General features: G+C 42.3%; 1 protein-coding gene across 4 annotated transcripts in view; it reads right to left on the bottom strand.

Annotated features, from left to right (window-relative positions):
* LSM11 (LSM11, U7 small nuclear RNA associated) overlaps positions 1 to 26479 on the bottom strand; it is a 770814-nt gene that overhangs the window by 393843 nt on the left and 350492 nt on the right. The gene's annotated exons all lie outside the window — the stretch shown is intronic.

Genomic DNA, 26479 nt, shown 5'->3' with positions numbered 1-26479 from the left:
TCCTTAAATGGGTTGTTGATTAATCAAACCTTGACTCACTTTACAGAGACAGCACTGCACATGCGCAAGAGGAGAACCCACATCTCCAGGATGACCCTGGAACCAAGAAACTTCAGCCTACGGAACTCAAAGAATGCAAATGTTGCCGCCAGAGCTCTTTGCAAAACACGAATTCCTTTAATAAGGAAAACCTGGCTTTCAGCAGCACGAGTGGCTTATAGGGACTAGTTCAAGACTAGCCAGTCAGCTTCCACGTTTGAAATTCCCTTAACCCTTTACATTTCACCCCAAGCCTGGAGCAGGGAGACAAATTTGAGTCTTGCTTTGTCTCCTCGCCTGTCGACCTCATAGTAAAGCTTTCTTTTCTCAAAAGCTGCCACCATAGTACTGGCTTTTATGCGTGTAGGTCAGGGAGCCCTTGCTCTGTAAAACTCTCCCCTGTCTTATTGTAGGCCCCATCTCTGTCTCTGCAAATCAACTCAAAATGCACCATGAGGCTGAACATGCCCCTTCACAGCCAAGTCCCTCAATTCATTCTTTGCGATACTAAACGTCCCTAAATTACATTATTCCTTCCTTCTTGTGATTATGTTATCTTTTTGTGCTTTATTTATTGAAACGTGCCCACCTATTTCAAGTTGAATCGTAAGTCAAGAGGGTTTAGCCCACATCAGCTGTGGGAATTAAGAAACCCCAAGGAACTGGGTGGAGCTGGTACAGTTAGAATGAGAAGCAGCCTGGGAGAGAGACCGAGTGGCAGATACGTAGCTGTTTTGGCTCACCTGGGCATTCCCTCACAACAGGCTAGGACGTGGAGGACATCAGTGACAAGGAGGAGAGGTCACTGAAGGATTAAAAATGGGTCTTTTTCAACCAACTAGAAGGATCCTTAATACCAAAAGAGAAAAGCTAGTTACATCCGCTAGTTAAAAAAAAAAAAAAGCACCACCCTCTCCCCCTTTCAATACACACTATCTGGCCAGAACAAGACAGCGTACGGAGGACTGTTCTCTTCTTTCCATGCCCATCCTGGTGGCTGTGGGAGACATCTGCTGTTCCTGCCTGCCCAGAGTCTGCTTCCCGTTTCTTGTTAGTAACGCTCCCATTTCCTTAATGGGAGACTACTTTCTTACTCTAACTGATTGCGATGAGGGTGCCAATCCTAAAACCGGCCTCCACCCCCATCACCAGTGGTCACAGGGGTAGGCATGTAACCCAAGTAGGTGAGACGGTCCCTCATTCTGTTGGCATAAGTGAATTAATCCCAAGAAGTGGGCATGTAACCCAAGCCAGGTGTGAAAACCTCTGCTATTTATAGAAAACTGGAGTCTAGGGGAGAATGCATTCTTTCTGCTCTGGAGTCACTGGAGACTGGGACTGTGTAAAACTGGAGCTGCCTGTGCATGTCCCCCACTACGTGGAGGAAGCCACTACACCATCTGTACGAAAAGGTCACATGGGTGGGGTGGACATGGAGGAGAGAGACAGAGATAGGACAGAGGGGAAAGGAGCTGGATAAGAAATAAAGATGGGAGAGAGATGGAAGAATAGAGAGAGATGGAGGAGAGAGAAAGAAAACGGGAGACAAAGATGGGTCAACAGTGGGTAGAAATGGGGTGAGAGAAAAATGAAGAGGGAGAGAATGGAGAAAGCTAGGAGAAAACGGGGGAGAGGGAGGTGAGGTACAGCGTGATGAGGGGAAAGAGGAAGGTGGGGACAGAGGGGGGAGGAAAAAGAAATGAGGGAGGGAGGGAGGGAAGTAAAAATAGGGGTGAGAGAAAAACATATAGGGAAACACATATAGGAAGAGAGATGAGGGAGAAATGAGAGATGAAAGAAACCTGATGGCTTCTCCTGGGGCTTCCAACCAGGTCTCCCTTAAGGCCACTCGTATCCCTGTGTATGCCAGTTTATAACCAGATTTGAGGTGGATCCTATCATTTGCAACCAAGAGGTAACCCATCTAATGCCCTTAATCAAATCCAATCCCACTGCAGGCTGGGCTCTCACCGGCTTTGTTCTAGAACCCAAAGACAGACTGGAGGCTTTACTGGCCACCTCAAAACGTAATCACTCTTAGAATCTTACCAGCTGATTTCCATCCGTCAAATAATTGGAGAAAGTAAAGTTCCTTTGCTCTGCCTACAGAGAGCATGTAAAGATCTTCATTTCTTCCTTCCTACTTCTCAGTCGGTAACAGAAACCAATCCCCCACCAAAAACACAAAAGAAACCTACTTTGAGGTTAAAAGCAGCATTTAGGAGAAAACAATGTTGTACATCATACCAAAATTTAATATGGCTTTATGCAAAATAGTAATGTGTCTGGTAATGCAAAGATTCTTTTAAAGTAGGTTAATAACAATCCAATATTATTCTCCTGTTTTAAAAAAAAATGAAAATGTATGTCAAAAAAAAAAAAAGGCCTAAAGTAGCTGAATCTTGTACCCATTGATGGGGCTGATTTACATAGATAGCATTTAACATTCCATCATCATTATCCTATCAGTCTCCTGTCTAACATGCAAGCCTGAAGACATTCAATGTGCTTAGAGGTTAAAAAAAAAAAAAAAACCTATACCCACCAGCCAAAATGGTGGTAAATGACAAAAAAAAAAAAAAAGAAAAAAGAAAAATAGTAATTTTAGGCAGACAGATGAGTATCAGCGGGGATGAGGAAAAGACTGTCTGCCCCCTCCCTTCTGTACCAATATAGTAACCTAAAAGATTGAATAAAAGAAAACTAAATATTTAAGAATAAAATGTGGTTACCAAATGAGGAAAAGGGGGACGCATTATGGTAATAGTTGAGTCTGCCTCTGCGTGAGGAAGCAGCTGAGTGCGCCTGCCCTGACTTAAATGGAAAGCATATGTAAATGAATCACAGTTCATCCTTTAGACTCAACTGTGTGAATATTTTCAGGGTTTTTTTCCTTTTAAAATGTTAAGTGAATTTAATTCTGATGAGAAGAACCAGAGGGAATGCTCTGGGGAGACTCACAGTGTGAGGAGGGGAGGCAGAGGGTCACATGTGTGTACATCCTCCTCTTGTTGAGAGCTCCTTCTTGGCCATGTACTTGGCTGTGACCTTGCAAATCCTATGGCCTCTTTAGTGCCTCTGCCAGCATATCAAGAAGGCCAGCAGGATCAGAGGCAAAATGGAGCCTGGGGGGTTGTAAAGCCCTTGACCTCCATCACCCCAACCACTAGGTAGTTCTGAACTATATCTAGACAAACCGAAAAGAGCCTAGTTATGTCAAATGTGTGGAGCCAGGGTGGATGTGGGGAGGGTTCCCTTTAAATCAGCTGAAAGAGAGGTATATGAAGGCAGAGGAAAAAGAAAAGGAGAAACAATGGAGCAAGAGAAGAGCAGGGAAGTAGGGGAGGGGAGAAAAGGCAGTGATGGAAAAGAAGATAATGAAGAGGTGGAGAAAAGATCAGTCAAGGGAAATAAAAATTTTCTTAGCCTCCATGCATCTGGTTTCTTACCCTGAACACTTAAGCTGGGACCCAGCCTTCCAACAGTGGCTCCAAATGTGTGTGTTGCCCATACCCACGCCCCTGGGCAGTCATCACTCACATGACATGTTGCTCTTTCCCACCATGTCCAAGTTCATATCAGAATCCTTCCTAACACAGCACGCCAGACAGCCCCTGCTACTAAATAGGACAATGCCTTAACATAAAAGTGCCAATCCTAGCACTATTCCTCAGCCTTATATCCAGACAGTGTGCTGTTTGGCAACTGTCCACTCAACAGCCTGGGATTGTAAATGCTGAAATTTATTTATAAGGAATAGGGACAGAAGTCAATTACATAGAGTGTGATACTAAGAGAAATATGCAGGAACTCCCCCCGATTTTTTTTTTTAAAACAACCTTGGGCCATGTCTCTTTTTGTCCTACCCCACAGTGTGACAAGACTAAACCAGACAAACCAGGTTCTCCCAGCCAGCAGTCTAGTCTACTAAAGAACAAAGATAAAATAAAGTGACAGCTTTTGAATATTAATAGGGCATATCAGCAAGGGTGAGCAGCAAACAGTGGAAGTCATCCACAAGTTCTAAAAGCAGTTCCTAAAAGCCCGAATTCATCTCATCACTCCCCACTTAAGAATTCCACTAAGAAAATGAATCTTTATTTCAAAAATAAACTTCTGAGATGACTAGAGATAAAAGCAGAGAAAGAAATACTGAAGCACCACAGGACCCTCCTTCACTCATCTTCTCCCCCCGGGGGCCCATCACGATGCCAAGCATATTATAGATGCCCAATAAATGTTTGTGGCATGAATGATGTGAAAAGAAAAGGAATGTTTTAAAATTAACTTCAAAATGGGAATGGGCTTTGAAAACAGGCTGGCCCCAATCAGGATCACAGAAACAGAAAATAGAGTTTGAGGTCACTGAGATCCACTCCAGACATTACCTAGAGAATCTTTGGAGAGTCTTCATTTCTACAGAAAAGTGGAAACAATGTTTTCTGGGGGATCACATTTCTATCTTTCTGATTCTCTCACGTACCCAGTCACACAGTCAGTCATTCATTCAGTAAATGTTATTGAGTGCCTACTATGTGCCACACACTGCGAAGGGCTCTTAGGCTCCAGTGGTAACGAAGACAAGGAAGGGCCCAGCTCTCAAGAAATTGCTATTTGCTTTGTTCCCTCTCCTTGCCCCAAACCATTACATGCTTAAGCCATTTCAACAGCCTGAATTGCTTCCCTACCACAAATGCCGTCCATCCCCAATTCATCTTGCCCACCACTCTGCATTATTTTTTTTCTAAAGGATGATTGTCATCATGTTGTTCACCTGTTCAAAAATCTCCAGAGGCTCCCTATCATTGATAATTCAATTTAGGACCCATTTATCAACCAGGTACTCTGTATCAGGCATAGGGCTAAGATACACTGAGAGCTGTATTGGTTATTTGTTATTTGTTGCAATATAGCAAGTTACCCCCCAAACTGGGCAGCTTAACACAACAAATGAGTATTATCTTCCAGTTTCTGTGGGTCAGGAATCCAGGAGAAGCTTAGCAGTTAAAACAAGACTGCAGTCACATTGTTGGCCAGGGCTCCCATCATCTGAAGTCCTGACCAAGGCTAGAGGATCCACTTCCAAGAAGTTTCGCTCACATGGCTGTTGGCAGGAGACCTCAGTTCTCCACCATGTGAGTCTCTCTACAGGGGTTCGTGAATGTCCTCACAACCCAGCAGCCAGCTTCCCTCAGTGAGACCCAGGAGGGCCTTAATGATCTAGTCTTGGAAGTAACACACCATGATTTCTGCTATATTCTATTAGAAGTGAGTCACTAATTCAGCTCAAGCTCATACTTACGAGGAAGGCAATCAAGCTTCATCTCCTAAAGGAAGAAAATCAAAGAATTCACAGACTTAAACCACCACAAATCAATAATCAGACTATTCTCTTCTATTCTATTCATCACTACTATAATCAGATCCTACACCATTCACCTATTTTCGTATCTCTGTGATGGTATTCCCAGTATTAGCCTCCACACTCCAACCCAGCTGGTTCTCCTGAACACACAGTACCCTTTGTAAATATCAACTCTTTCCTCGTGTCGCCCACACCTTGCCCCGTCCTCTGCCCTCTGAATCCCATATACCCAGAGAGGAAGCACAGCACAGTGGCTAAGATCTTGGACACTGGGCTGCCTGGGTTCAAACCCCACCTCTGCTTTCGGCAAGTTACTTAAGCTCCGTCTACCTTGATTTTCTCACCTATAAAGTAACGACAGTAGTATCCACTTGTTATGAGAATTAAAGGAATCAACATTTATAAATCACTGAGAAGCATGCTTGGCATGTAATACATTCTATTATAGTACTTATTAAATAACATAGATGTTTTTCTACATTCAATTCAAGTTCTATACTTCCATACTACAGCCCACAGTGAAGTCCTTCACTAAACTCCAAATGCTGCTGGTGTGACCAGTTTTAACCCTGGTGGGAGCTACCAATTAGCACTTAATTAACCTCACCTGCAGATACTTATCTCCTAATTGTTGCTTTCCAACACTCTAAGTTTTGTACGTCTTCAGAGTGTCTAGGAGAGTAAGCATTCGATTCAAAAGGAAGAAAGGGAGTAATTAATTCACAGTGGTGCCTAGAAAAAATACTCATGCTGCTAGTCTAGTCTCTCCAAACACCAAGAAACCACACTCTCATTATTTCCATGTGACCCTCTGATATCATAGTGCTGATCCAAATTAGGCTTCCCCCCAAGATCAGCCACATACTGACCCCCTTCCTCACAGAGGGGAACTTACAAAAACACCCAAGATGCTGGGGTGGGATCCCCTTAGACCTGGTGTGAGGGGAGGACAACTGTGAGCCCTGGGAAGGAGGACCCAGATACTGCTATCAATGTAGGTAAAGCAAACTCAACACATGTCATGGGGTTGTTAAATCTTTAAGAAGCTAATATTTCAAAATCACCAACAAAGATTCCTTCTCCATCCCCGACTCAAACAGTATGGAATTATAGGACTCCTACACTTTTTCTTAAAATGGTGGTATTTCCTCCCTAAGAATTTATAGCTTCTGGCAGAGCCAAAACCGGTGCTGAGCCAGTTCTCATACTTAGAACCTGCTGGTATGTCCACGTGGTCACACAGGCACTGGCAATTAACAATTACAGGGGGCTTTCAGGGAAACGTTCTCCACCATCACAAATAGAAGGTTCTAGTGGTCCTGACTTGGCCACTAAGATGCTATATGCATCCACAGAGCCATTCGTTCCTTTTTCAACCAATCTTTATTAAGCATTTACTAGCTACAGTGAATGATACCAAGAAGTAGAACCTAAGTGTCTGGGCCTCAAGCAAGTTGCCTGGAACAAGTCACCCTCTCTGGCATCAATTTCTGAGTCTATAAAATGAGGAGGTTGAACAAAGTCTCTAGGGTTCTTTTTACTGTAAAAAAAAAAAAAAATGCTATTTTTCTGATTCTAATGCCTGCTCTGCTTTGCCAGGCAGGGTTGCTATGAAGATGAAGTTAGAAAACGTGCATGAAAGTGCTTTGAAAACTATAAAGCACTGCTCAAAATGTGAGGCATTATCCTTATTGTTGTTGCCATAGCCCCTCAAATCCCTAGAGAAAAGTTTTCAAAGACCGGCTTGATAACATCCCACTGGGATCCTAAATAAGAAAAGCTCTTCCTCAGGTCTCATTGGGATCTCTCCTGCTGCTGGGAAGTCCACGAGGTTGTTTCTGTACATTAGGGGCTTCTCGTAGCAAATGCTTTTCAGAGATTGCAACTGCCCACAGTGGGGAAAAAACTTATCATGTGACCTAGTCCTGAGGTCTACTCTAAGACCAGAAGGAAAGAGGCTGTGATCAATTAGTGTTACCCGCCACGGGCCTGGGATGGAGACATGCTCACCAGCTGATTGACGTTCTTACACAAGTCCTTTGGTAGTTAGGTTACACGAGCCTCAATTATGAGCCCGGCATTTACCAAGTGTTTTGCAAGAATCATCTCATTTTTGGAGTAGGTACTAATGTTAATACCACTTTACGAATGAGGAAACTGAGACACAGAAAGGCTGACTTGCCTGAGATCACACTGCCAGTATGTGGCAGAGTCAAAATTAGAAACTAAGAAAAGGGCCAAGATGGCAGAGTAGAGGGATACTGGTAGCTCACCCTCTCCTACAAATACACCAAGACTGACATCCACTGACCCACCCATCCACTCAGAACACCTGCTGAACTTTGACAGAACATCGCCTTCTTCAAAAGACAAAATACGCCACAAATCTGGTAGGAGAAAAGGAAAAAATAAAGAAGAAAAAGGAAGATAGTGCAGGACCCGTCCTGCGGGGAGGGAGCAGCAGAGGAGGAATAGCACTCCTTTGCTGGGTCTCCCCATCTCCAACGGACAGGCCAGCGGGACGTAGGGGAAACCTCCAAGGCTCAGATCTGTACGGAAGAGCCCTTGACCAACAGAACTAAGTGAAGTGGACACAAAGGGTCCCTGTGACCCCCAGCCCTAGAAGCACATCAGCAGGGGTGGGACAGGACCAGCTGCCCAATGGGGCAGAGGATTCGGGCTGACTGTTCAGAGGCAACCCCGGGGGACTGTAGTGTGCTGGGAGGGCGTATAGATTAGAACAGCCTGGGTCCCCCATAAAATACAAACAAACAAAAAAAAAGAGCAACACTCTGCTATGCCCTGGGGGAAGGGACACCCGTAACCTTTGTCTCTGCAGCCCCGAGGCACCATTACTGGCGCATTCTCAGGAGGAGAGAGGCAGGGCTCAGCCACAAGCCACCATATTCTCAGGTGCGCGGCCAGGCAGAGGTGGGGTCAAAAGCTGAACACTTACCTAGGGGTTCCGCAACCTCATAGGTGGGACTGAGACTTGTTTACAGCCCCAAGGAAGGGGAACGGCTCCGCCCCTTGCCTCTGTGAACTCGAACCTCGAAGACAAACGAACAAGGAGCGGAACTCTGGCACATAGCAGGGGCGAGGGCTGGTGCGGCAGTTTTCTCAGAGCTCGCCTACGAGCGCGCACCCTATGCGGCGCGGGGAGCGGAACTGAACGGGACAGCGACTTGCCCGCCTGGCGTGCAGGGGCTTGGCTCCTGGACGCTGCGTGGGGAGGGGCGTGCCCCACCCACTTACCTTGCAGGAGAGCGGCGTCTGGACGCTGCGTGGGGAGGGGTTGTGCCCCGCCCACCTACTGGCATTTGGAGCCACAGACTAGGGGCGTGACTGGAGGGCCTCTGGAACCAGTGCAGCAGGGCAAGGGCAGGAGCCGTGACAACCACAGAACAAAAAGGAGGCCCTGCTCCATAGCCAAGGCAGGCTCTGGCCACCATAACACCAGCCACACCAAAAGGATAACAGACAAAAGGCAGGGAAGGAAGATTTGGCAACCACCCATACTTAAGAAGGACCTCTCAGAAAAATTAAGAGCGCACAGTCTCCACGGGAACATATCCACCTTTACTTTTCTTATTTTTTTTCCTTTCTCTTTCCTTTTTTCTTTTTGAAATTTTAACTTTCTTTTTTTTAATCCCATTTAAAATTTTCTTTAAAAATTTTGTATTAATTTTTTAAATTAGTCTTAATTTGATTTTTCTCTTTGTTTTGTTCTGTTATTGATTATACTGTTTTCAAATCTTTTCTTCTTTTAAACTTTTTAAAACTTGTCTCAATTTGATTTTTTCTTTGTTCTTCTGTTAATGACTATATTCTGTTTTCAAATCGTTATTTCTTCTTTTAAATTTTTTTTAGTTTTATTTCTGCATCTGCTTTAAATATACAAACTCCTTCAGGAGCACAGCAGACAACTGATATACCATAATCCATAGTGCCCGAGAGATATAAGTAATATGAAGAAGCAGAGGAACCACTCCCAATTAAAAGAACAAGAGAAATCCCCTGAAAGAATGATCAATGAAATAGACCTTGATAGTCTACTAGATCATGATTTCAAAAAAGGAGTGATCAAAGTACTGAAGGAACTTGAGATTGTGAATAGAGACAGAGAATACTTCAAAAAGGAAATTGAAACTATGAAGAGGAGCCAATTAAAATTGGAAAATTTATCTGCTGAGATGAGAGCTGAGCTAAAGGCTGTTAAAAATAGGCTAGATAATGCAGAGGAATGAGTAAGTGACCTAGAAGACAGGACAACAGAAAGCACCCAATCAGAACAGCTGAGAGAAAAACAAATAAAAACCAATGAAAACAATATAAGGGACCTATAGGATAATATAAAACATCCAACCTACACATTAGAGGGGTCCCAGAAGGAGAAGAAAGAGAAAAGGGGATTGAAGTGGTATTTGAAAATCATGCCCCAAAACTTCCCAAACCTAAAGAAGGAACCAGATATCCAAGTACAGGAGACATAGAGAGTCCCAAAAGAGAAGAATCCAAACAGACCCACATCAAGACATATCATAATCAGGATGGCCAGGGTTAAGGATAAAGAAATGATTCTAACGGCAGCAACAGAAAAACAAAGAGTGAGTTACAAGGGAACCCCCATAAGGCTTTCAGCTGATTTCTCTACACAAATACTGCAAGGCAGAAGGAAGTGGCAAGATATATTCAAAGTCCTGAATGAGAAAAAGATGCAGCCTAGGATACTCTATCCAGCAAGGCTATCCTTTAGAATAGAAGGAGAGATAAAGAACTTCACAGCCAAGCAAAAATTAAAAGAATTTAGCAACACTAAACCTATGCTAAAAGAAATATTGAAAGGTCTACTCTAAATAGGAAAGAAGCAGGATGCTACAGAAAGGAGAAAATCATAATTGGAAAGGCAATAACTACAATGAATTACAACAGAAAAAAACATGAAATAGTAAAAGAGGACATCTAAACCATTAAAGGTGGGAGAGGGGAGCAAGAAAATACAGAGTTTTTTCTTTTTCTTTCTCTTTTTTTCTTTTCTTTTTTTTTTTTTTTTTTTTTTTTTTTTGTTCTCAGTAGGATGGGTTTGAACTTATATTACTATCAGTTTAAAACAAATAGATGTAGTAATTGGTTAATATACATACAAAATAGGGTAACCACAAGCCAAAAGCTTACAATAGAGTCACAAAAACTGAAAAGACACCAAGATAATACAAAGCAAAATTATCAAACCACAAAAAGAAAATGTAACAAAGAGGAAATACCAAATCAAATGCAAAAACAAACTCAAAATGGCAATAAACACACATCTATCAATAATTACCATAAATGTCAGTGGACTAAATGCTCCAATCAAAAGATGTAAGAGTGGCAGACTGGGTAAGAAAACAAGAACCTGCAATATGCTGTATACAGGAGACCCACATTAGGGAGAAGGACACACATAGACTGAGAGTGAGAGGATGGAAAAAGGTATTCCACACAAATGGAAATAACAAGAAAGCAGAAATAGCAATACTGATTTCAGACAAAATAGACTTTAAAACAAAGGCCATAAGAAAGATAAAGAAGGACATTATATAATGATTAAAGGAGCAATAGATGAAGATATTACACTCATTAACATATATGCACCCAATATAGGAGCACCTAAATACATAAAGCAAATACTAACAGATACAAAGGGAGAAATTGATGGGAACACAATCACAGTAGGAGACTTTAACACTGCATTAACATCACTGGACAGCTCTTCCAGATAGAAAATTAACAAGTCAACAGAGAAACTAAATGATACAATAGAACAACTAGATATTTTGACTGATATTTTCAGAACATTACATCACCCAAAAATAGAATACATGTTATTTTCAAGTGTACATGGAACATTTTCTAGGATAGATCATGTACTCAGGCACAAAAGAAGCCTCAACAAATTTAAGAAGATAGAAATTATTTCAAGCATCTTTTCTGATCACAATGCCATGAAACTAGAAATCAAATATAGAAAAACAAAGGAGGAAAAAAAATTATAGCATGGAGATTAAACAGCTTGCTACTAAAAAAACCAGTGGGTCAATGATGAAATCATAGAAGAAATTTAAAAATACTTTAAGACAAATGGCAATGAAAACACAACCACACAAAATCTATCAGATGCAGCAAAAGCAGTGCTAAGAGGGAAGTTCATAGCGATGCAGGCCTTCCTCAAAAAAGAAGAACAATCTCAAATAAACAATTTAACCTACTCACTAAAAGAATTAGAAAAAGAAGAGAGCAAAACCATAAGTCAGCAGAAGGAAGGAAACAATAAAGATCAGGGAGGAAATGAATAAAATAGAGATTAAAAAACAATAGAAAAAATCAATCAAACCAAGAGCTGGTTTTTTGAAAGAGTAAACAAAATTGACAAACCTCTGGCCAAGCTCACCAAGAAGAGAAAAGATAGAGCACAAATAAACAAAATAAGAAAGGCAAATGGAGAAATTACAATCAAAACCATAGAAATACAAAATATCATACAAGAATAGTATAAATGACTATATAGAAACAAAATAGATTACCTAGAAGAAATGGACAAGTTTCTGGAAACATACAGTCCACCAAGACTGGATCAAGAAGAAACTGACCACTTGACCAAACCGATCACTAGAAATGAAATAGAATTAGTGATAAAAAAAAAAAAACCTCCCTAGAAACAAAAGTCCAGGACCAGATAGCTTCACTGGGGAATTCTACCAAACAAACAAAGAAGAACTCATACTGGTCCTTCTCAAACAATTCCAGAAGATTTAAAAGGAAGGAGTACTCCCAAACCCATTCTATGAAGGCACCATCACCCTGATGCCAAAACCAGACAACGACACTAACAAAAAAGAAAATTACAGACCAATATCACTGATGAACACAGATACAAAAATCCTCAATAAAATATTAGCAAACAGAATCCAACAGCACATAAAAAAGATCATACCCTGGGATCAAGTTGGATTCATCCCAGGGACACAAGGATGGTTCAACATATGCAAATTAATCAATGTGATACACCATATCCACAAAAGGACAAAAACCACATGATCATCTCAATAGATGCAGAAAAAGCATTTGATAAAATTCAACGCCCATTTATGGTAAAAACTCTTACCAAAGTGGGTATAGAAGGAACATATCTCAACATAATTGAAGTTATTTATGACAAACCTACAGTCAGCATAGTACTCAAGAGTGAAAAACTGAAAACCTTCCCACTAAAATCTGGGACGAGACAAGGTTGTCCACTCTCACCACTTCTATTCAACATAGTCTTGGAAATCCTAGCCACAGCAATCAGACAAGAAAAAGAAACAAGAGATTCAAATTGGAAAAGAAGAGGTAAAAGTGTCACTACATGCAGATGACATGGTACTATATATAGAAAACCCTAAAAGCTATACACAAAAACTACTAGAACTAATAAGACAATTCAGCAAGGTAGCAGGTTACAAGAATAATATATGAAAATCAGTTGCATTTCTTTACACTAACGATGAATCAACAGGAAAAGAAAGTAAAGAAACAATCCCCTTTCAAATAGCACCCAAAGTAATAAAATACCTAGGAATAAATCTAACCAAGGAGGTGAAAGACTTACACATGGAGAACTACAAAACATTGATTAAGGAAATTAAAGAATACGTAAAGAAATGGAAAGACATCCCATGCTCCTGGATGGGAAGAATCAATATTGTTAAAATGGCCATACTGCCCAAGGCAATCCACAGATTTAATGCAATCCCTATCAAATTACCCAGGGCATTTTTCACAGAACTAGAACAAATCATATTAAAATTTGTATGGAATCACAAAAGACCCAGAATTGCCAAAGCATTACTGAAGAAAAAGAATGAGGCTGGAGGAATAACCCTCCCAGACTTCAGACATACTACAGAGCTACAGTCATCAAAACAGCATGGTATTGGTACAAAAATAGACATATGGCTCAATGGAACAGAATAGAGAGCCCAGAAATGAACCCACAAACTTTTGGCCAATTAATCTTGGACAAAGGAGGCAAGAACATACAATGGAATAAAGACAGTCTCTTCAGCAAATGGTGTTGGGAAAACTGGACAGCAGCATGTAAAGCAGTGAAGATAGAACACTCCCTTACACCATACACAAAAATAAACTCAAAATGGATCAAAGACTTAAACTTAAGACAAGACACAATAAATCTCCTAGAAGAAAACATAGGCAAACCATTATCTGACATACATCTCAGTAATGTTCCCCTAGAGCAGTCTACTCAAGCAACAGAAATAAAAGCAAGAATAAACAAATAAGACCTAATTAAACTTACAAGCTTTTGCACAGCAAAGGAAACCATAAGCAAAACAAAATGACAACTTAGGGAATGGGAGAAAATATTTGCAAAAAAATGAGACTGACAAAGGGTTGATTTCCAGAATATATAAACAGCTCATATGACTTAAGAAAAAAACAAACAACCTAATCTAAAAATGGGCAGAAGAACTAAACAAGCAATTCTCCAATGAAGACACATGAATGACCAATAGGCACATGAAAAAATGCTCAGTATCACTAATTATCAGAGAAATGCAAATCAAAACTACAATGAGGTATCACCTCACACCAGTCAGAATGGCCATCATTCAAAAGTCCACAAATGATACATGCTGGAGAGGGTGTGGAGAAAAGAGAACCCTCCTACACTGTTGGTGGGAATGCAGTTGGGTGCAGGCATTGTGGAAAACAGTATGGAGATTCCTCAAAAGACTAACCTTAACCAGAGGGAACCTTAATTCAAAGAGACACCTGCACTCCAATGTTCATAGCAGCCCTATTTTCCATAGCCAAGGCATGGAAACAACCTAAATGTCTATCAACAGATGACTGGATAAAGAAGTTGTGGTATATTTTATACAATGGAATACTACTCAGCCATTGAAAATGATAAAATAATGCCATTTGCAGCAACATGGATGGCCCTAGAGAATGTCATTCTTAGTGATGTAAACCAGAAAGAAAAATATCATATGATATCATTCATATGCGGAATCTAAAAAAAAAAAAAAAGAAAGAAAAAGACAAATGGACTTACATATAAAATAGAAACTGACTCACAGACATAGAATACAGACTTGTGGTTGCCGGGGGGAGGGGGTTGGGAAGGGATAAACCAGGAGTTTGAGGTTTTCAGATACTGACTGGTATATATAAAACAGATAAACAAGTTTATACTGTATAGCACAGGGAAATATATTCAATATCTTGTAGTAGTTTATGGTGTTAAAGAATATGAAAATGAATATATGTATATCTGTGTATGACTGAAGCACTGTGCTGTACACCAGAAATGGACACACCATTATAAACTGACTACCTCAATTAAAAAAAAGAAAAAAGAGAAGAAAAAAAATTAGAAGACTGAAAAATCCCAAGGCCAGTATACCTTATTATGACATCACACTGAACTTTAGCTAGGATCTTAAGACAGCATAGAAATAGGTAAACTAAAGGACCCTCCTTATTTTGCTGAATAAAATCAGTAATATCAGCTTAGCACAGGGATTGAACAGTCTGTGAAACAGCAGCAGTCTGTAAACTTTTTTGGTTGCACATTCCATTAGTTAAAAAAAGAAAAACTGTGTCATCCAGTCTAGTAAATAGATACCTACTTATATATGCATGTATTTATTTTCAAATGCATACATAAATCACAACACTAATGTATTAAGTACATATTAAAAAAATCAAAAATAGAAACATTTTAAATGAGAAATCTACATAAATACAAATTTTAACATTTCCTACCCAAACCCCAAAGGGTTATTGTGCCCAGTCTCTGGGGTGCACACAGCCACTGTCTGTAACAGAGAGCAAGCACGATGTGTTTTCTTTATTTTGCCTCCGTCCGTCTCCTCTCTGGGCTCAGCTTCAGGGCTAGCCCTAGGAAAAGCATCCACGAACAGGATCACTCCCTCTCCCCACCCTCCCTTAACTACCTCTGCTCCCCATTTCCACCCTTCACCCATAATCCACACCCCTCTTTCCCAGGCTCCCAGGCACCCAGACACCTTCATGCGTTTCGCACTCACTGCCCAAAGTCCCCTCTTTGAGTTCTTGTCCAGGTCTGGCATCTCCTGCTATGGCCAACACCCATGCATTTAGGCATGGTTTACAACAAACGCTTACTGAGCCCTTGTCAGAGGCAAGCACTGTAGGAACCTGGAGAATCCAAAGCATACCCAGACTAGAAGGGAATGAATGCACACACGTAACCTGACATGATATTAAGTTGAAAGTGCTAAGTTCACGAAGAGAGACAAGGGAAAGATGACTTCCAGTGGAAGGATCCGGGGAATGTGCATGAATAAGGAGGCTGTGAGCATAGGTGGGGGGTACTCAGAGGAGGCAGGAAGTATACTTCAGGGTCAGGGGCCAGTGGGCAGAAAGGCAAAGAGGCAGGGGAAGTTTTGAAGTGGAACAGAAGATGTGGGCAAGGTAATAATCCACCAGGCAGAGCGAGTTGGTCCCATGTGGTATGGCAGAGACAACAACATTCAGACAAAGAAGGAAAGACCAGAGAGGCTGGAGTAAGCAATGTAGGGAGTGCAGAGCTTGATGGGGATGAGCCAAAAGGCTCACAGGCCAAGTTAATTCAGTGCAGGCAAAGTATGCAGAGCAGCTGAAATCAGATTTACCTTGAGGAAAGACTGCTGCACTGTGCAGAGTGGGCTGAAGGCGGGTAAAGGAGGGACACCTCCCTCCAGGAATGAGCACATCACCCAAGGTGTTTCCTGGGACATAGTAGCAGGGTAAAAGACCTCTGCTCTGAAGAACACTCCTAGCCTATATCCTCAGCTGCCCTGGAGCCAGCCCGCCATGAGGACTAACAGCAGAGCACAGACTGCAAAAAGACAGCAGGACAGCTCCTGCTCCAGCCTCTGCACGCTTTGTGGAATGGCCCATCTCTAGAGCCTGGTGACTTTGGGAAAAGAGTTCGAGTCGCTGGGCCCTTGACAGCCTAGGGTGGGCCTCCTCCTGGCAGGACGGATTCTTCTCCTGGTCAGTCAGAAGCTGGAGAATCAGATTTCCCATTCAGTTCCCAGGGTGCTCCGGCCTGAGGTGACACACTGCTTCTTTAAACATATTATGAAGATTATCAGCAATGTATCAAGGTGCCTTTGCAGAACGGTATAAACTTCGGCTGCACTACTTATTGCCATAAACCACACTTCCAGGTTTTTATTTATATGCGCATTAGTTCAATATGATTGGATCTGTAGGCAGCACAGGGGATTGAGGTAATTTATATATATATCAATAAAGGTCTCCAGCCAGCCACTGGGTGCTCTAAGGGGAACAGTAGTTCCATTTAAAACATTAGGAACTGGAGAAATTGAAAATAACTCTCTATTTAGAGGCCAAGGATTAAGGCATTTTGCAGGGAAGGTCTCAGCCCAGCCAGGCTATGCTAAAAAGGCTGTTAAAATGTCATTTGGCTGATAGTTAAGCCACAGAATTTACTTTAACCCTTTCATTTCAATTGGATTTTTTTCTGTGAAGCGTTGACCCTAACAGGGGGACAACACAGCGTGGTGGGAAAGGTGGCTGAGGACATGGGTTTTTGCCTCCTGCTGACATTTCCACTTTCTATGGGGAGCATCATCTCAGCAAGCTTTGCCACATCTATTGGGTGAGATTCCTGAGACTTCCGGTCAAGGTTCTGTGGTCCCCAGCCAGAAAGGCCCCCTGGTCCAAGCTGAGCCAATCAGTCACGCTTTCCCCGGATTTCAACTACTGATGAAGTGCCACAAGGAGGAAAGACGGTGGAAGCTGGCTTTTCCAGGTAGTGGTGCCCTGAAGAGGCAGTCAGTTCCTGCCATCTACTCAGTGGAGCTGCCCTCACTCCTGGATTTTGTGCTTTCTCTTCCATTTTATGAACCATAGAATAGCCTTCCGATGAGTTTCCAGTCCAGTCCAGCCCTCCAATGAGTTCCATTTAGCCCAGGCCCCATGGCTGCAATACAGCACAGGAGAAGGAAAGAGACACACTGCAACATTACCCCAAGGCAGACCTCCACACCTCCCCGCACAGCAAGCCCATCTTCCCCAGCGACCCACGCCCACTGAACACGCAAACAAACAGGCAAGCCCTGAATGAGGCTGGGCCCCAGGCCTCAACATGTTTCACCCTTCCCCCACAGCCCTTCAAATTTCCTAACTGCAGCTTTCTACCCTCTCCACTCCCCATCAGGCCAGCTCCCAGCCTCCAAGCCACCAGGGTCTCTGTTGCTTGCAACTAAGGAGCCTGCCTAAGTGAGCCACTGGGGGCCAGGAGACCAGGGCTTGGGCCCATCACTAGATTTGTGCCTGTGGATGAGTAACCTCCCTATTCTGGGTGTCAGTTTCCCCATCTGTAAAATAAAAGCACCGGAAGAGGCCAATGGGTCTCAAAATGTAAGAAATGTCAGTATCAACTGGGGATCTTGCTGAAAATGTTGATTCTGATTCCATCATTTTGGGGCGGGGCAGTGATTCTGTGCCTATCAAGCTTTAAGAGCACATTTTCAAATTATGCTCTCTAGGGCCCCTGGTTCTGGGAAGGACCCGCAGAGACAGGCCCTGGGTGAGAGAAAAGTTGATGATGGTGGCCCTCTTGTTTCAACTAGGGCAGCTCTCCTTTTATGTTTTATGTATGAGCTTCTACATGGAATTTCCTCTGTCAAAAAGGAGTCTACCACTGACAGAAAAAAAAATTAAAATCACTGGATTGAGATCACCAGATGATCTCCAAGGAACCTTAGTGTTCTGACTCCACAGGGCACCCCCTGCATGGATTCCAAAGGGAAGCAGGTATCAGACCCTCTGGGGAACTGACCACTGCATTTATTTTACTTGACCTTCACCTTAGAGAAACAAAAACCAAGAGCTCCATCCTGAAATCATCTTCCTAACAAACCCACGCACAGGAGTTTATTACCCCACTGGCAATGACGCCCCAGGCGAGGCCCCGCATGGCTCGCCCGGTGCGATGCAATTAGATAAGAGCAGGGCCGGTTGACCTCTCAGTCACCGAAGGGCTCCTCCTACGGTGCCTCTTCCTGCCGCGGTTTTTGAAACACCATAAACCAGAGCCAGAGGAGATCCATAAACAGCCCAGTTCTTATTTTTTACTTTAGAGTCCCTATGTGGCTTCATTTGTTTTCAAAAGAGCATGTGACATGTTCGTTGGCACCTTCCCTGCCATAAAATATCTGTTGACGTTTGTGGTTTGGGGCTGGACTGGATTAGCTGCTGTTTCATTCCATTCACCTATTGAATGTAACACCAGGAGAAACCCCGCTCCACCCTGAGCCTCCTGTCACATCTTCTGCCCTCTACCCAGAGCAACCCTTACGCACCCTCTCCCAAAAGGGAGGCTGAGAAAAGGGCTACTCTGTCTTTTATCAGCTACGCGAACTTAGACAAGGCATGTAACCTCTGTCTCCACTTCTCGGCCCACTCAAGGTGGTTGTACGGATAATTATAAGGAAGAGTTGGTTAACGACAGCGGCTAAAATTTTTCCACTGCTTGCAACGAGCCGGAGCCTGAGCTATGTTGCTGCTTTATCTGAACTGTCTCAGTCAGTCCCCTCATAAGTCTACAGGGTAGGTTTGACTATCATTGCCCCCATTTTACTGAAGGAAAAATGGAGGCATGAAAATGTTAAGTAAGTTTCCCTCACTTACAGAGCCAGTAAGTGGGGGAGTCGGCTTCAGTCTCAGGACGTCTGACCCCACGACTGTTGTGTTTGATGCAATGCTGTGTTCATGGTGCTTCTCCACACCCGGCTGAAAAGTTTGGTGTGTCAGTGAAAGAGAGGGCTCCTAGAGTGTTGGAGGAATCACATGTGGAGGGCGATTTAGGATAAAATAATGCGAATCAAAACACAATACAATGGAAGGAACGTCAACCTGGATTAGTCCTCACTAACAGTATCTTATGCCACTTGTCCTCCCAGAGGCTCAATCTTCTCACCAGCAAAATGAGGGAACTCATTCCCACCTTGGAGAGACAGTGTAAAAACAGTGCTGCGTACATCACCACCTATCAGGTACTCAATAAATGGAAGTGATGACATGTGTGTGGCGGCGTGCCGGAAGGCTAGTTGAAAGTAAGGTATTATTATTCATATCAAGTATTATTATATATTAGAGTAAGACAGAATTGCTTCCAAGATGTTAAAGGCAACTGAGAGTTCTCTTCCATAAGTTGAGTTCACAGAGGGCATGAATCAAAAGTCCATACAGCTCAAACAAACAAGCAACAAACTTGTCTCCATCTCCCAACCCCCCAAATTACCTGAATCAAAAGCCTTGAAATTCTTACATCAGGAAACCCCTATTATATGTCACGGCATTATATATAAAGGTCAATTTAAGTTTTAACCCGTGGGAAGCTAATTTCTTTTATACTCATCATCCAGGTAGAATTTCTCTTAATATGTTTATGTATATATTTTAGATACATTTCTAAACATACACATGTACGTTCACAAATAAATATTTATTTTAATGAGATCATATTACACATGCTAAAACTGAAATCCACTTTTTTCTTAAAAACATGCCATAAACATCATTCTATGCCAATAAACGCAGATACACATCATAATTTCAATGCCTCCATAATACTCTGCTTACATACACTGTGATTGACCAACTGGAAATGTAAATGGCTTCCAATGTTTGCTATTATAAACAGCACTGGAACAAATATCCCTGTACTTACAACTTTGTGTGCTTATCCTTTAAGATCTTAGGATAAATTCCTGGATATTTTGCAAGGTCAAACATACATGCATTTAAAACTTTGCTATCAGAGCTTCTGGGTTGGGAAATGTATCCAGATGCCTGAGGGGCACACCTCGTCTAGGGACCTTTCTGGACCTCACCCTATGTAACTCCTCATCTGACTTCATCTGTATTCTTTATAATAAGCTGGTAAACCCAGGGCTGAGAAAAATAATGTGAATAAGATCTGCCAGTGGTCAAGTGCAGGGCTAGCATTAAACGCGAGTCTATTGGACACCACAGCACATGTCCTTTCTGCTCTTGCTCAGCTTCCTCATGACTCATTGGTCCAAGATACGTGTCCTGGTTCTTGGTGTGTTGAGTACACAATTGCAGAATGAGGAGACTGTGGCCAGTAGGAACCAGTTAAAGACTGAGTGGTTATTAACTGACACTATTTCAGCAATGTTATTAGCAGTAATGAAGCCAGGTGACTAAATGTACATCCAAGAAGCTAGGTACAGGTTTGAACAGAGGAACATGGCTGTGGGATGCTGGGAACTTGAAAAAGCTTTGGAGGATGGATATCAGACCTATGGAGGAGGGATGAAAACCTTAGACTTTCTCAGCATGAAGAAAATAGGCCCAAGCAGTAATTCCAATAATGACTCTAAAATATGTGAAGATTTATTCTATGAGGCTGCAAATCCATGATATGTACATGGCTTGATATGTCACTTTACACATAATTCTCCACATTTACCCTTGAGAGGGTTTAAAGTATATTCATACCTAAAAATTTTCTTTTAATTTTAAAAATGAAAACCTTGCTATGTATTTCCAAACTGTCTTTCTCCAGAAAGACAGTGCCTTAGAAATCTTCATTTCCTACTTACAGGTAAGAGAGTGGAGAGACTTATTATAACTAGCTGGTTGAACCATATGAAATTGTCATAGTTGTAGGTCACAAGTGTCTGAATATTGGTAAATTCATAGAGTTCAGTCTAATAATTCACCCCTAATGTGAACCAGGTTTTGCCTTTCCATTTAAAATACTGTGTTGGCCATTCAGAAAAGGGCAATTCACAGACTTACATTGTGCACCGTTTTAGGTAGGATGGGAGGATGAACTAAACGGCAGCTGTTTTCACTGCCCCTCTGAAAACGAGCAGCTATTTGAAGAACTACTTTCCAATCTGGAAACAATCTGTTCTTGAATAAGGCAAGGCATTGATTCTGAGCCACCTGATGGCAAAGAGTGAATTGTCCCCCTACTTCCCCCCCTTTTTTTGTCAGAATATAGATCTGATAAAACTGAAACGATATTGGTGTGCGTTGTCACAAGTCCTTGAGACCATCCCTCTAAACACAGACAAAATCTAAAGGAATGCCACAGTCAGAGAGCCTCAGAGCGACCCAGCCACTCCTGGATTGTGCTCTGGGGAACGAGTCCCGCAAATGCTCTGAGAAGGGCAAGTTTCGTGGCCCCATGTGGTGGGAGAATAGGACATCCTATTTAGTTTAAAGTTTTTAATTTCTTAAGATGAAATTCAACTAAAATTTTAATTCTCCTGGCAAGCCACAGCGCACTAGACCTTCAAGGCTCTGAGGAGTCCTGCAGTCAAGAAAGCTGCTCTTTGCATTGAACCCTGCATTTCTTACATTTGTTTGACCACAAATTTCTTTGATCGCGTAGCATTTATTATCATCCAGTGGAACAGACCTTCAAAAATATCCAAAACTCTCATTTTATCAGAGGAAAAACCTAGATCATAAAGGTAATACAGTAAGTTAACAGCAAAACTAAGATTAGAACTATTATCTCAAGCCATTCAGCAGGTATTTGAGTGTCTGCTCTGTGCCAAAATCTGTGCCAGGCACTGGCAGATAGTGAACAAGATCCAATTCTTGACCTTAAAGAGGTTATGATCTAGTGGGAGGAAAAAAGAAATCAACAGGCAATTTCAACTTAATATAACTTGTAATAACCTAGAACATGCGGCCGTTGAATACTTAAAATGTGGCTTCTGACACTGAGAAAATGAATTTTTGATTTCATTTTAATAAACTTAAATTTAAAAACTAAAGCACTGTAAAATATTCTTCTGTTAGATGCAGCTTTGTTGTTTTGACAGAACTATATGTCATTTTAACTGTTGAAAATTCAGCATTTTAATTGAGTTAAGCTGTAAGTGTAAAATACACACAAGATTTTAAACATGGTTCCAAAAAAGTAAACTGTCTCATTAATAATTTTTGTATTGATTACATATCAAAATATTAATATTACAGATATATTGGGCTAAAGAAATCATTAAAATTAATTTCACCTGTCCCTTATTTAATTTCTTAATATGGCTGGTAGAACATTTTAAATTACATATGCAGCTCATTATATTCCTTTTGGACAGAACTGATCTAAAAGGTTTAGAGTGCTCAGGAAGCAAGGACTCCTAACCAAGATCTGGGGAAAGCTTCCTGACAGATGACTTTTAAGGTGAGACCTGAAGGAAGAGAAGGAATGAGCCAAGAAAAAAGAGGAAGGAAGAATGTTGCTGACAGAGGAAATAGCTGTGCAAAGGTCCAGAGGCCACCTGGATCTAGATCAATACCATTTCCAGTGCACTGCACCTTCTCTGCTCCAGGCCACCAAATACTCCACAGATCACTGCCTTCAAAAACCACTAGAGGGTCTTTATTTGGAGTGAAATTTCTCTGAAACCACCCACAGATATTAGGTGCTTGGAAAAGAGTCCTCTGTTCACATTTCACATATCTTAAAGCTAAATATAGATTTCACTCTTCTACAGGCTCCTGATTCATTCAAAATGTGCAACAATTTTTTTTATGTGCTCAAAGGAATTTTTGTTCCAGGAGGCACCCACCAAAGCAAACATCATATTACTCCCGATAATTGGCTACTGTTGATGACAGGTAGATGGGCTGGAGCAGGGGCAGGGAGGGAGCCCAGCAGCAAAGGCTGGGTGTGGAGGGGGACACCAGGAGGCTGTCTAGTACAGTGGTGAGAGCTCAGGCCCTGACAGCTCCACCACCTACCAGTTGTGTGACACCAGACAATCTCATCACCACTCTGGGTTGCAATCTCCTCCTTGGTAAATAAGGAAAGGAGTAGCATCTATAATGGAATTGCCCAACCGCAGCACTGTTGACACTCAGGCCAGGTAATTCCCCATTGGGAGGGCCTGCTTTGTGTACTGCAGGCTGCTGAGCAGCATCCCTCGTCTTTACCCACCTCACCCCAGTTGCGATGACTACAAATGTCTTCAGACATTGCCACATGTCTCCTTGGGTGCAAAATCACTGCCCGTTGAGAATCACTCATCCATCGACTGAATGAGTTGTTGCGAGGATTAAACAGAATCCTGCCTGAGAAGTGGTAGCCTGGTGCTCAATAAAGGTTTGCTAACTAAATACAAAAAAACAAAGAGAGGAAAATCCTGTACAGGGATGACAATGGCGCTTAGCAGATCTGCCATTTTGTGAATTTAACCAGCCATCACTTTAGCCCAGGAACTTTCATCAGCTCCCTCTCCACCCACCCCAAGAAGCTAGGCCCTGGGTCCCCGAGTAAAGTGGGCAGAAAAGCCCTGCAAATGGGACATGACTGCCTCAGTGGATATAATGGTGCTTTTTAAATGTGGGTAATTACGGGATCTCTTCGAAGCAAGTGCACCAGGGGCAGGAGGCTGCGGGCTCGGGGGCACCGTGGGCCCACATAGCTCAGCTCTGTTGAGCTGATGGTAATGTTATTAAATGTGCTCTCTCCTTTTATTAGGCATCTTAATAACCTCTAAGTTGCACCCAGGAGAGTTGGTGCAGAAAAGGAATTCTGGCCAACCTAATTTGTATTTGAAAATACCCCATAGGCCAACGGAACAAGATTCAGATGAATTTCACAGGCAGCTGAGGGCTACACGAGGCGAGTGTTTCCAAATTGTACTCGACTGTCGAATGCAAAATGCCTGCCTCCCAACCTTCCCCTTCCCCGTCCTCTGCCTTCCTTTTCTGCCAATCCCCTGCCTCCCCACACATGCATATGTAACTCACACTCCAGCCGCTGGTTAACAAAGACTTAATGCGGGTGCTTCCTCAGCTGCAGTGAATCCACGATAGGAGAGCATACTTACTGACCATTTATTACCCTGAGCCAGATCCCGGTGCGTTCCTTAGGACAACCCAAAAGGTGACTGCTCTCGTTATCCCCATCTTATAGTTGAGGAAACTGCAGTTTGAAAAGGTTAGTATCTTGCCAGAAAGAATTACACAACTAGATAATTACAGAGCATAGACACAAACCCAAATCCATCTAACTCCCAAACTGCTGCTCCTCACCGCTGCCTAACATTTTTCAATAATGGGGTGGTGACAAGGAATGAGTCCACTGGTTAGTTCACCGGGTTTGGGTAACTGTATATTCCACAACTGTATGACATGCTGGAAAAGACACTGCCCCCACCCTCAGAGATCTCATAATGGAAATTACACACAATGGAAAGGACATTTGAAAGGAATCAGGAAAGAGGAGACACAACTCACATTCATTCAACAAACATTGAGTGAGAAGCTACTGTAGTCCAGGCAGTGTTCTAGCTATGGGGGATATTGCTTTGGCCACAAATAAAGGCAATGGACTTGAGACACATTCCAGGTATAGAATGAACCATGTGCCAGTCTTACCTGAAGAGGTAAGGAACAGAGAGAAAGCAAAGGGGACTCAGACTTCCCCAGCACAAGAGACTGTGAGGGTGAGCAAGCCAGTAGCTGAGGCTGGAGGGTGGGATTTGGGGAAGGAGAGAGCTCGTTTTCAGCTGTGTAAAGGCAGAGCTGTCACAAGACATTGTACTAGGCCCCTGTTGCTGCTGTAACAAATAACCATAAATTTAGTGGCTTTAAAAGAAACCACATATTTAATTTCTTTGTTTTGTCGATCAGAACTCTAAGATGAGTCTTATGGGGAAAAAAAAATCAAGGTGTTTACAGGGCTGGTGCCTCCTGGAGGGTTCAGGGTACAATCCGTCCCTTGCCTCTTCCAGATTCCAAAAGCTGTTGGCATATCTTAGCTCCTGGCCACATGACTCCACTCTCTTCCATTGTCACACAGTTATTCTCTGTCCTCCTGTGTCCCTCTTCTAACCACAACTGCAGTTCCATCATGCCCACTGGGAGAATCCTGGATAATTTTCCCATTGCAAGATCCTTAACTTAAGCACATCTGCAGAGCACTTTTTGCTATCTAAGGTAATGTTCACAGGTTCCAGAGGTTAGGACATGGACATACTTAGGGGGAGCCATTATTCAGCCTGCCATGAGTATTCAGGAAGAGAGTATTCTACACGTGGTTAAAAAGGTTAAGTCTGACCACAAGTAAAACAAAAAGACAACCTACGGAACGGGAGAAAATTTTTGCAAATGAAACCGACAAAGCCTTGATCTCCAGAATATATAAGCAGCTCATACGACTTAATAAGAAACAACCAAACAACCCAATCCAAAAATGGGCAGAAGACCTAAACAAGCAATTCTCCAAGGAAGACATACAAATGATCAATAGGCACATGAAAAAATGCTCAATATCACTAATTATCAGAGAAATACAAATCAAAACTGCAATGAGGTATCACCTCACACCAGTCAGAATGGCCATCATTCAAAAATCCACAAATGACAAATGCTGGAGAGGCTGTGGAGAAAGGGGAAACCCTCCTACACTGCTGATGGGAATGCAGTTTGGTGCAGCCACCGTGGAAAACAGTATGGAGATTCCTCAAAAGACTAGGAATAGACTTACCATATGACCCAGGAATCCCACTCCTGGGCATATATCCAGAAGGAACCCTACTTCAGGATGACACCTGCACCCCAATGTTCATAGCAGCACTATTTACAATAGCCAAGACATGGAGACAGCCTTAATGTCCATCAACAGATGACTGGATAAAGAAGAGGTGGTATATTTATACAATGGAATACTATTCAACCATAAAACCAACAACATAATGCCATTTTCAGCAACATGGATGCTCCTGGAGAATGTCATTCTAACTGAAGTAAGCCAGAAAGAGAAAGAAAAATACCATATGAGATTGCTCATGTGTGGAATCTAAAAAAAAAAAAAAACCCAAAACAAACAAACAAAGCATAAATACAAAACAGAAACAGACTCATAGACATAGAATACAAACTTGTGGTTGCCAAGGGGGCGGAGGGTGGGAAGGGATAGACGGGATTTCAAAATTGTAGAATAGATAAACAAGATTATATTGTATAGCACAGGGA

This window comes from Camelus ferus, chromosome 3, assembly GCF_009834535.1.
Source record: "Camelus ferus isolate YT-003-E chromosome 3, BCGSAC_Cfer_1.0, whole genome shotgun sequence".
Classification (NCBI taxonomy): Eukaryota; Metazoa; Chordata; class Mammalia; order Artiodactyla; family Camelidae; genus Camelus; species Camelus ferus.
Note: the sequence above shows the minus strand (reverse complement) of the source record. Positions and strands in the feature narration are given on the sequence as shown.